This window comes from Panthera tigris, chromosome A3, assembly GCF_018350195.1.
Source record: "Panthera tigris isolate Pti1 chromosome A3, P.tigris_Pti1_mat1.1, whole genome shotgun sequence".
Lineage (NCBI taxonomy): Eukaryota > Metazoa > Chordata > Mammalia > Carnivora > Felidae > Panthera > Panthera tigris.
In genome coordinates, this window is record NC_056662.1 from 62,540,364 (window position 1) to 62,549,692 (window position 9,329).

Genomic DNA, 9,329 nt, shown 5'->3' on the forward strand with positions numbered 1-9,329 from the left:
AGGGAGCTTCTGGGGTGACTCGCCAGCAGGGGGCGCTGTGGATTCAGGCACAGGGCTCGGACTGCTGGAAAGGAGCAGGCAGAACTAGCTTCCCAAACTTGTTCTGTCCTGTTATATGCACCACCCCCCCCCCCCCCCCCCCCCCCCCCCCCCCGCCACCACCACCACACACACACACACACACACACTCATCCAGGCTCGACTGCCTTGTACACAGCAGGGTCTCCAGCTCGTTACAACTTCCTAGATTAACCCCATTCTCCCTTCCTCCAGATGAGGAAGAAGAAGAAGAAGAAGAAGAAGAAGAAGGAGGAGGAATTCTTGTGCCCATTTTGCAGATGAGGAGACTGAGTCGCATAGATGCAAAAAAGACTGAAAGGAATGGCTCCAGGGCAGACTGGATAGAGTCTTGGCTTTGGAGCCAGAAGACCTGGGTTTACTAGCTGGCCAATTCAGCAACGCACTCCCAGTATGGCTGGGGGCAAACTTCGGGGCCTTGTTGAGCACACCGCGGCAACTGCAATGTGTGAGGTGAGCACAGCAGCCACACTGACCCCAGGCTGAGAACAGTTCTGACATCGAGCATGGCCGCCCCCATGGACAGCAGTTGGAGAGGCGGAGGGGGGTGGTGGTATGGGGAGGAAGAGCTCCCCATGGGGAGGAAGGTATGGCAAAAGGGGACCAGGCAGCATTGCCTAAGACCTTGTCCAGGTGCAGAGAGCAGACAGCCAGAAAGGAGATGAACAGAGGGGTCTGAACAAGGGCAGAGGGGACGAAGGGCCTGAGCTGAAGGAGAGCTCTAGGGAAGGGACAGGAGGGCTGAGGTGTCAGCACTGTTTCCTACGTCTTTGTAAGGGGTGGCAACACTGGAAACCGTGGGTGCCATTTGCTACCCTCCCGTGGTGTTCCAGGCTCTGTGCCAAGCACTTGACTGGCTCAATTACCCATCCTGAGAAGCAGGTAGAGGTATTAACCCATTTTGATAGACAAGGGAAGGAAAGCTCGGAGACAGATAACTTGTCCCGTGTCCCCAGTGGGAAACGGGCAAAACTGAACGCCACCCAGGTCTGCCTGGCACTATCCACTGCTCTCTTGGTGGAATCAGGGTCTGGGTGGAGAGAGGATGAAGACGAGGCTACAGCCGTGGAGGCGCCACAAGGCAGGGCACGCCTAGCCCGCAATGAGCAGAGGAGAGCTGGGCACCGAGGAAGGAGCAACATGCACAGACGCAGCCAGTCTGAGAGGCCTCCTGGAGGAGGAGGACACTCTCCAGGCTGACAGGGAGGAGAAAGGCATTCTCAGCAGCCTGAGTAACCCTAATGAGCAGTTTCAGCCCAGCCGTTTCCAGCGTGTACATGGTCTGTCCCTGTCCCGCAGAGCTGGGCCATGAGGCTGGCAAGGCTGGCAGGAGCCTCCAGGAGGGGAGGGTTCCGTCAGCAGTCGGTCCCCTGGCAGCTGTGTGGAGCTTGGTCCAGGAGGTCTACTGGGTTCTACGAGCTGTTCTTAAGGAAAGAGATGGGTATCTCAACTCTTACAGAATGGGGGCAGGGGAGAGGGGAAGGATGAAAACTCAAGATACCGAAGTGTTAGAATCCACTAGATGAGACGGCTAATCAGATGTGATGGACAGAAGGTGGTGGTCAAGGATGACTCAGCCTCTGGCTTGCATGATGGGGAGTCTTACCATGAACTAAGATCTAGCAGCGGAAGAGGCCACTGCAAGGAAGACAAGTTCAGTCTGGGGTAAATGAGTTTGATGTGTGTGTGGGCTTTGTAAGTGGAGGTGAGCTTTGGGCTCAGGATTAAAGAAGGATAAGTGCTCAAACTACAGCCAGAATCAGGCTCTACTCTCCAACTAAGGAAAGCAGTCAGGGTTGACTAGAATTTGAGCTTGGTTTGTGGCCTAGGAGGAAAGTACTACAACAGAACACCCACCCGCTAGACTAAACTGAGGACGCTGCGTCCTCGAACTTGAAAAGGGATCCAGGGGTCTGAGCAGACCACAGGCTAAGTTCAACACTGGTGCCCGTCATTCTCAAGGTGTACACCCCCCCCGAGAGCGAATAAGAACACAAGTCAGGGCTGAAAGGGGACCGAAAAGAGTCGAGAGCAGGAGTCACCTGATTTAACGTTCTTAAATCACCGAGGTGTGTCCTTTTCTCTGAAGCTCTTCCTGACTCCCTGTTCCCTTCTCTGCAGGACCCCGGCCTCTTCACTGGCTAATGAACACCGCTCAGCACTTTCACAGTTATTATCTCATTGACTCCTCAGTGGTTTCCTCCATCTGACAGGTGGGGAAACAGAGGCCCAAAGAGATTAGGGTGTGTGGGGCTGAGCCCAGGCTTGCTCCTCCAGGCCTCTCTCTAGGCTCACCCCCTTCTTACTTGGAACAGCATTCTACGACATTCCAGGATGCCGAGGCAGCCAGGGTTTGGGTGCAGAGTGGCCAGGCTGACTGATGGCTCTTTCTGGCCACAGGGTGAGTGGGGGAGAGCTAGCCCTGGCCCAGGTATGCTATCTGTTCTCAGGATCTGCTCATTGGCTGCTGGGGGTAATAGGAATGACCTCAGTGGTGGGTTTTGAGGTTTTTTTTGTTTGTTTTTTCTTTTTCCTTCTAAGAACAATTCATTTGGTCACATAATTAGTATAAAAGTGGCTGGTGTTGAGCAACCTCCCCCTCCCCCTTCCCTGGCCTCTGGCAGTGACATTTGAGGCGCTGTCTCCTGGGGCCACAGAGGATGCTGCCTGGGCAGTTCAAAGGGTTGGCTCTGCTCCCTGCCCAGCCCCACCCACTTCCCCTCACTGCCTCCCTCACTTGCCAAGCTTGGCCAGCCTCCCATCGAGGACTGAGGTCCCGCCCCAGTGGCCTGAGTGGAGCCCCTTCTGCACCTCTCCACCTCACCCCTCTGCTGTCCAGCTCAGATGGCAGGGAGGGGCCAGAGTAGGACGGTGTGGGAAGAGGACTGAACCCTTCCCTTCTCATCCCACCTGGCCACGTGTGTGTGGCCACCCCTGCCACTGCTCTGCCGACTCCATGGCACCTTCCATGTGCCACTGACCACGGGGCAGCACTGAGAAGGGTGACAAGGTCAGGGGAGGCCAGAGGGAATGCTAGGCTGTGGCAGAGGAGGACAGGCCTAGGCTCCCAGGAGGCTGCTCAGGAGTGGGGGCAGGAGACCAGCAAGGAAGGAGCCGGGGCCTCTGAGGGAGCTGGGTCTTGGGCACAGTGGCTGGACAGAGAGGCGGGCAGAAGGCCAGCAGGCAGCCCAGTCTGGGCCTGGGAAATCCTGGGCCCATCACAGATAGGCCTGCAAGAGACAGAACTTGGAAGCAGATGCCTGAGGCAGCAGAGGGCTGGCCTTGGGGACCACGCCCCAAAGACACAGGCTCCAGATAGCATTTCCCGGGAAGTAAACCAAGACCTCTGTCCCGCAAAGCAAGAAACTAGGCCAAGCACCTTGGTGCTAATGGCCAAGTGACTGAGGGTCCCAATTTACTTGCCCTGGTAGCTTCTTGGCAAATGACCTCTACCGCCTTCTCTTCCAGGATATGCCAGCCTTCAGGCTTGCAGTGCCGAGAAGGGGAAGACCAGGCAACGGTGATGTCAACCAGGGAATTAAGCAAGCAGAGGAGCCGATAACATCACCCCGCAAGGCTCGCCGTGGGCAAGGTGACTCATCGAAGATGGGGCCCCACAAGCACAGGGTGATTGTTGTTGTGCCCAGCCTGTAGGACTAAGGAGGAAGAAGGGGGCCGGGACGGGTTCCTCACCGAGTCCTCCGCTCTGTGGAGAGGTCTCAGAACACAGTGTCCTCCGCCTTCAGAGCTCCCTGCTGGCTCAGGAAACAGCCCTCCCTCCTGCTGTGGTGATAATCTCTGTCCACAGCGTTTGGTGTGTGTTTGTGGGGTATGTCTGGGTGATTTCCCCACCCGCATCCCACAGGGGTGCTCCAGGTACTAGAGATTGCTAACAGCAGAACGCTTGCTCCCCCTGGTTGGACGACCGTCTGTGGAGACAATGCCACCGGATGGCAAACTGCTAACCGCGACCACGTGGCGTCCTCATGGTGGGTACAGCCTGTTCCTCCTGCTGCAGGCACCTGTCGAGCTGCCTCGACTCCTCGCTCCCTCACCCCCTCCGGTCTGCTGAAGGGGCCAAAACTGTTGTGTTCTTCCCATCCCCAGAGTCACCTTGTATTGTCGTCGAAGTTGAGAGCTGAACAACTGGAGGGGACACCATTTACTTTACAGTCTATGTGCCAGACCTCATGTCTGCGCATGCTGGCCCTGCCCCTTCTCTTTCCTAAATTACTTCTCACTCCCCTCCCCCACCTAGAATTATCTATTTGGTTTGCCCTTAGTAAGTTCATCTTTACACTAAACTATCCCCCATAAAGCATAAGACTCTTCCTTTATCATCTGACTTCATTCATTCTTTCATTCATTCCACACAAAAAATGTTGAATTTGTGCCAGGCACTGTTCTATCCAAGGAAACAAGGTAGATGCTCCCTGAGCTCATGGAGCTCACATTCTAATTGGGGTGGGGTGGGGGGTAATAAATAAATAATGTGATGCATAGAACTGCAGATGACTGTAGGTGCTGCAAAGAATAAAGCCAGGCTAAGAGGTGGAGGATGATAGGGCCCTCCTTCAGCTAGGACTGTCCAGACTTTTCTCTAAGGTGGTGGCCTCTAAGTGGAGACCTGAAGGCAGTGAAGGAAGAAGGCTTCATGGCAGAGCCCCTCCTGCCAGGCATCTAATGCCGAAAGAAAGTTTGCTAATCCTATCTGGTTCTGCCAGGAGCCCGGGGCACAGCCTAGGGCACTGGCTTCTCGGCACTGGGTATCCATTTCCTCCTTGGCAAACCAGAGGCCTAGTTGTACTGGCTCTCCAAGGGCTCCTCCAGCACGAATTCACTCACCTATAGGAGCCTGAGTTGGGAGGCCAGCTCTGTCACCTACAAGCTGTGTGACCTCAGGCAGGTTACTTAGCCCCTCTGAGCTATTTTCCTTACCCATAGAATATTCACCTCAGGGTATTGTGAAGGATTAAATGAACTCATGGAGGTGAAACCACCTTGTATACAATAGATGCTTAATAGATATCTTCTAGGGCACACCTGGGGGATGTGAGGTGGTGCGGGTGAGTGAAGAGGTGCTGTTAACTGGTTGCCTTTTACTAAAGGAGCCTGGACAGGGCAAAGTCGACCTGAAGACGCAAAGCTCTGCTGGGTGCCCGGTTGTGCAGAGTTTAGCTGTGGGAGCCCCCAGGCTGGGACCCCCACCTCAAAGATCTGGGGCCTGGGGGAGGAGGCAGGCAGGGTCATGCACTCCCCACTGACGTCAGCAGGCGAGGTGGGGTGAGGAGCTGTGGTGCACAGGCCCTTGAACTGTCACACCGCGGCCCAGCGTTCAACTTCCTCTGGGGCCCAGGGTGTGCTCAGCCCGTCCTCTCTTCCTTCCTCCTTCATTCAAGCTCTGTTTGGGGTGAGCACTGTTCACCCACAGGCTTCGGTCATCACGCCCCCTTCTCAGCTCCCGGGGCTCCCCGGTTCATTCCAGCCCACCCTGGGCAACAGCTCCTTCCTGACGCCTGCCGTGAGCCTGGGCTCCTGGACACTGCGGGGAGCCCGGGCGCGGCAAGCAGGACCTGCCAGCCTTGGGGTGCAGGCAGTAACAAGAGTTGGCCCTGACTGGCTGCCAAGGCCACGCAGTCTCCATCCATGACCTCCCCTGACGTTAATCCCGTGGTGTGGGAGTTTTTATGCCCTCTCATACTTGAGGAGCCTGAGGCCCTGAGGAGTAGGAACTGTGGGTGCTCTGGCAGCAAGATTGACGGGCATTCTTACTGCAGGAGATGGCCTGAGGGGCGCCTTGTGAGGCAAGGGGGCTTGGAGAACCAGAAGGCCGCAGGGGGACCAACCCGTGGCTGGGAGACTGGGGGACTCCTGTGCCACACAGATGGCTGCAGGCTGAGGTGTGAGCCCCCTCCCTTGGCCCACCTTCTGCGTTAGGATTCCCCAGTATGGCCTGGCACTCTGAGTCTCCAATGAGCTGCTGCTGGGCCTGGAAGCTGCTGGCTCAGTCTGGGAGGCCAGAGCTGGGCCGCGAGCCCTGACCCAAGCCATTCCTCAGCCCCTCGTGGCTCTGAGGCAGGAAACCATCATAGTGACTGCTAACATTCACTGACAACTTCCACAGCAGGTGCTGGGCTAAGCACTTTGCATACATGAACCAATTTCGTCTTTACAACAGCTCTACCAGGGGAGAAACTGGGGCACAGAGAGGTGAAGTGACTCGCCTAAGGTCATGCAGAGCTGACATTCTCAGAGGAGGCCTGCTTCCAGAGGCCACACTCATCTCCCCTCAAATCGGGGACTCCTGGAGCAGGGAAGGCACTGGCCCAGGGGGTTGGGCTGGACCCCACAGGCCCAGGGGGAAGCCGTGGCGGTCCGGCCAGCTGCTGAGTGCACCATGGAGCACAGGAGTGACAGAGGCAGACCTGCTCCTCCCCACGGAGGGCTGAATGCGGGCCCCCTCCTATGGGGATGTGGTTTTGACAGAAGGTAAAAGAGGACAATGCTTCCCCCAAAGGAAAGACCTGACACGTGAGGCTAGGTGGCCATGCTGGGTGGGCATGAAGCCCTGAGGCGGCAGCTCAGGCGCTGGGAAGGGAACTTGCAGCCTCTTCCTCTGTCCCCTCTCCCCACCTGCAGCAGGGCCCGGTACAGACAGAGGCATGGCTCCCGTACTGACACCGAACAGCAGCCAGTCTGGGCCACCTGGCTGTCCATCTGTGTGTGTGTGTGTGTGCATGTGTGTGCATGTGTGTGCATGTGTGTGCAAGAAGGGGAGGAGAAGGGACCTCTGCATGTGCTTGTTTGCAGGCGAGCCTGTCCCCCGCCCCCACCTGCTGCTTCAGCGGCAGAAAACAGGACACTCTGTCTCTAATCTGCACCTCTGGGGCCTCGAAACCACAGCCACGTCAGTGGGTGGTGGGTGGTGGGGCTGCAGATGCCGGGTGCACAGGTGTGTGCCAGCATGCACGCATGGGGCCAGTATTGTTTTGGGGGGGGGGGTGGCTCCCTGGCCCAGTGCCCCCAGCAGGGCAGGTGGGGTAGAGGGAGCTGGACAGCCCCCCCTCCCCAGCCCTTACTGGGACCATAGGCCTGGGGGAAAAGCAGCCATTTCTCCCACAGATTCTCTCTTCTCTCAGCAGCCGTCCCAGCAACCAAAACAAATGTCTGTGGAGCGGCTAAATGGCTCCACACAGTTTCGGGCACTGGGAAATAAAAGGGAATACCACAAAGATCCCTGCCTTCACGGGGCCAGCATTCTTGTAGGGGAGACACGATAGACAGACTAGATGAATTCTGTTGTATGTAAGGAGGTGACGGGTGTAGTGAGAAAACGGGGAGGCAGGGCAGGGCCAGGAGATAATACGTGCTGGGAGGGCCAGAGGGCATGAGGGTGTGCGTGTGTGTGTGTGCGTGCGTGCACACAGGCCACAGTATTAAATTGGGTGGACCAGGTAGGCCCCATTGAGAAGACATGTTGACAAATGTTTGGAGAGGGAGGAGCCAAGCAGGGTCTGGGGAAGAACATTCCAGACAGAAAAAGACTAGAACAAAGACCCTGAGGCTAGAGTGTGCCTGGCCAGGACTGAGGGAAGGGCAGGCTGGCCTGGGGATGGACTGAAGTGACCCCATGCCTCCAGGCACCTGCTCACCTTGCTTGTAGCAAGGGTCCATTTCTAGTGAGTTAAAGAAAAAGGATCCTCTGGTAACTATAGGAGAGGCTGAAGGGCTTTCTGGGGAACCAATGTCTCAGAAAGAAGGAGACAGAGAAGGAAAAGGGCTTAGACCAGAAGAAGCCTGTGAATACTCTGGGGCCAGAGCTTGGGAGGAGGCCCAAGGCTTGGGGGCTCCTAAAGGGAGAGTGCAGGAAGGAAGCAAAGAGTGGGGCCAAGCTGCCCTGGGACCCACAGGGGTCCCTAAGTGGGGACAAGGCTCTGGGGTCCCAAGGCCCCAGCAATGGGCCCCTGGGAACTCACTGAGACAATGCAGTGTGGACTCCCATCCTCGTCAGCTGGCCACTGTCACGGAGGAAGGAAGCCTGAGGGTGCAACTACCTTCTGCCCCACCTGCCTTGGGCTGTTGGAGGCCACCAGACCCGCCGGCCAGACCCTTCTGAGGTCAGGGCCTCTCCCTCCATTAAAGAAACCTGCAGGGGAGGCAGAAGGAGGGGCCGTTGACCTCAGGAGACACGATAGACCTAGGGTGGGGTGTGCACGCAGGCCCGCCCTGCCCTGCAGACTAGGAAATGGAATCCCCTCTAAACCAGCCAGACCACCAGCCAAGGATGGGATGCTGGCCCTTGTGTGGTTTTGACAGATGGGGCACTGGGAGGTCAGGAATCAGAAAAAAGGTGGGTGTGGCCTGGGGTTTTTAGGATAGGAGCAAATCTGAATGGGCAGAGGGGAGAGAGAACACCTCCGTGCGCTCACGTGTTTGCACACACATGCACACATCACGCGCTCACACACGCTCAGACCGTTAAGCTCCCACATGTGTGGATTCTCACAGTCGGGAGCATGCACACACACCCTCACACAGCCAAAGTGACACTCAGACACTAGGGGCGTGCCCTGGGGACATTCACGCTCATCTAAGGCACACCAACCTGACAAGCATCACACACACATTTACACACTCTCCTAGACGTAGATTGGCTCCCCTGGCCGCCAGAAGTACCTAGGCCCTTTGGAAACAGGCCTGGGAGGAGGATGAAGATGGGTCTGGATGGGTCTGTAAGACATAAGCAGGGCCGCCTGGGTGGCATGGTCAGCGAAGTGTCCGACTCTTGGCTTCCACTCAGACCATGATTTCACGGTGGTGAGATCCAACCCCAGGTCGGAGCTCAGCACAGGGCCTGCTTGGGATTCTCTATTTCCCTCCCTCCCTCCCTCGCTGCCCTCCCCTGCTTGTGCACCCGTGCATTCTCTCTCTCTTCCGATAAGCGTTTTATAAAAAGATATAGGGTGGGGCACCTGGGTGGCTCAGTCGGTTGAGAGTCCGACTTTGGCTCACGTCATGATCTCGTGGTTCAAGAGTTCGAGCCCCGCATCAGGCTCTGTGCTGACAGCTCGGAACCTGGAGCCTGCTTCGGATTCTGTGTCTCCCTCTCTCTCCAACCCTTCCCTGCTCATGCTCTGTCTCTATCTCTGAAAAATAAATAAACATTAAAAAAAATTAAAGATATAGGGAGAACAGAGGATGGAAGGTGGCAGTGGGTCACAGATGGAGATGAGGGGACAAATAAGACACCC

The 9,329-nt window shown here is 56.7% G+C and overlaps 1 long non-coding RNA gene across 1 annotated transcript; it reads left to right on the plus strand.

The window, feature by feature from the left end:
* The first annotated feature begins 200 nt into the window (after positions 1-200).
* Positions 201-9,095, plus strand: LOC102951181. The gene is made up of 3 exons (XR_006215675.1): positions 201-531; positions 2,200-3,088; positions 3,547-9,095. It is a non-coding gene; the product is annotated as an uncharacterized LOC102951181 (long non-coding RNA).
* The last annotated feature ends 234 nt before the right edge of the window (positions 9,096-9,329 follow it).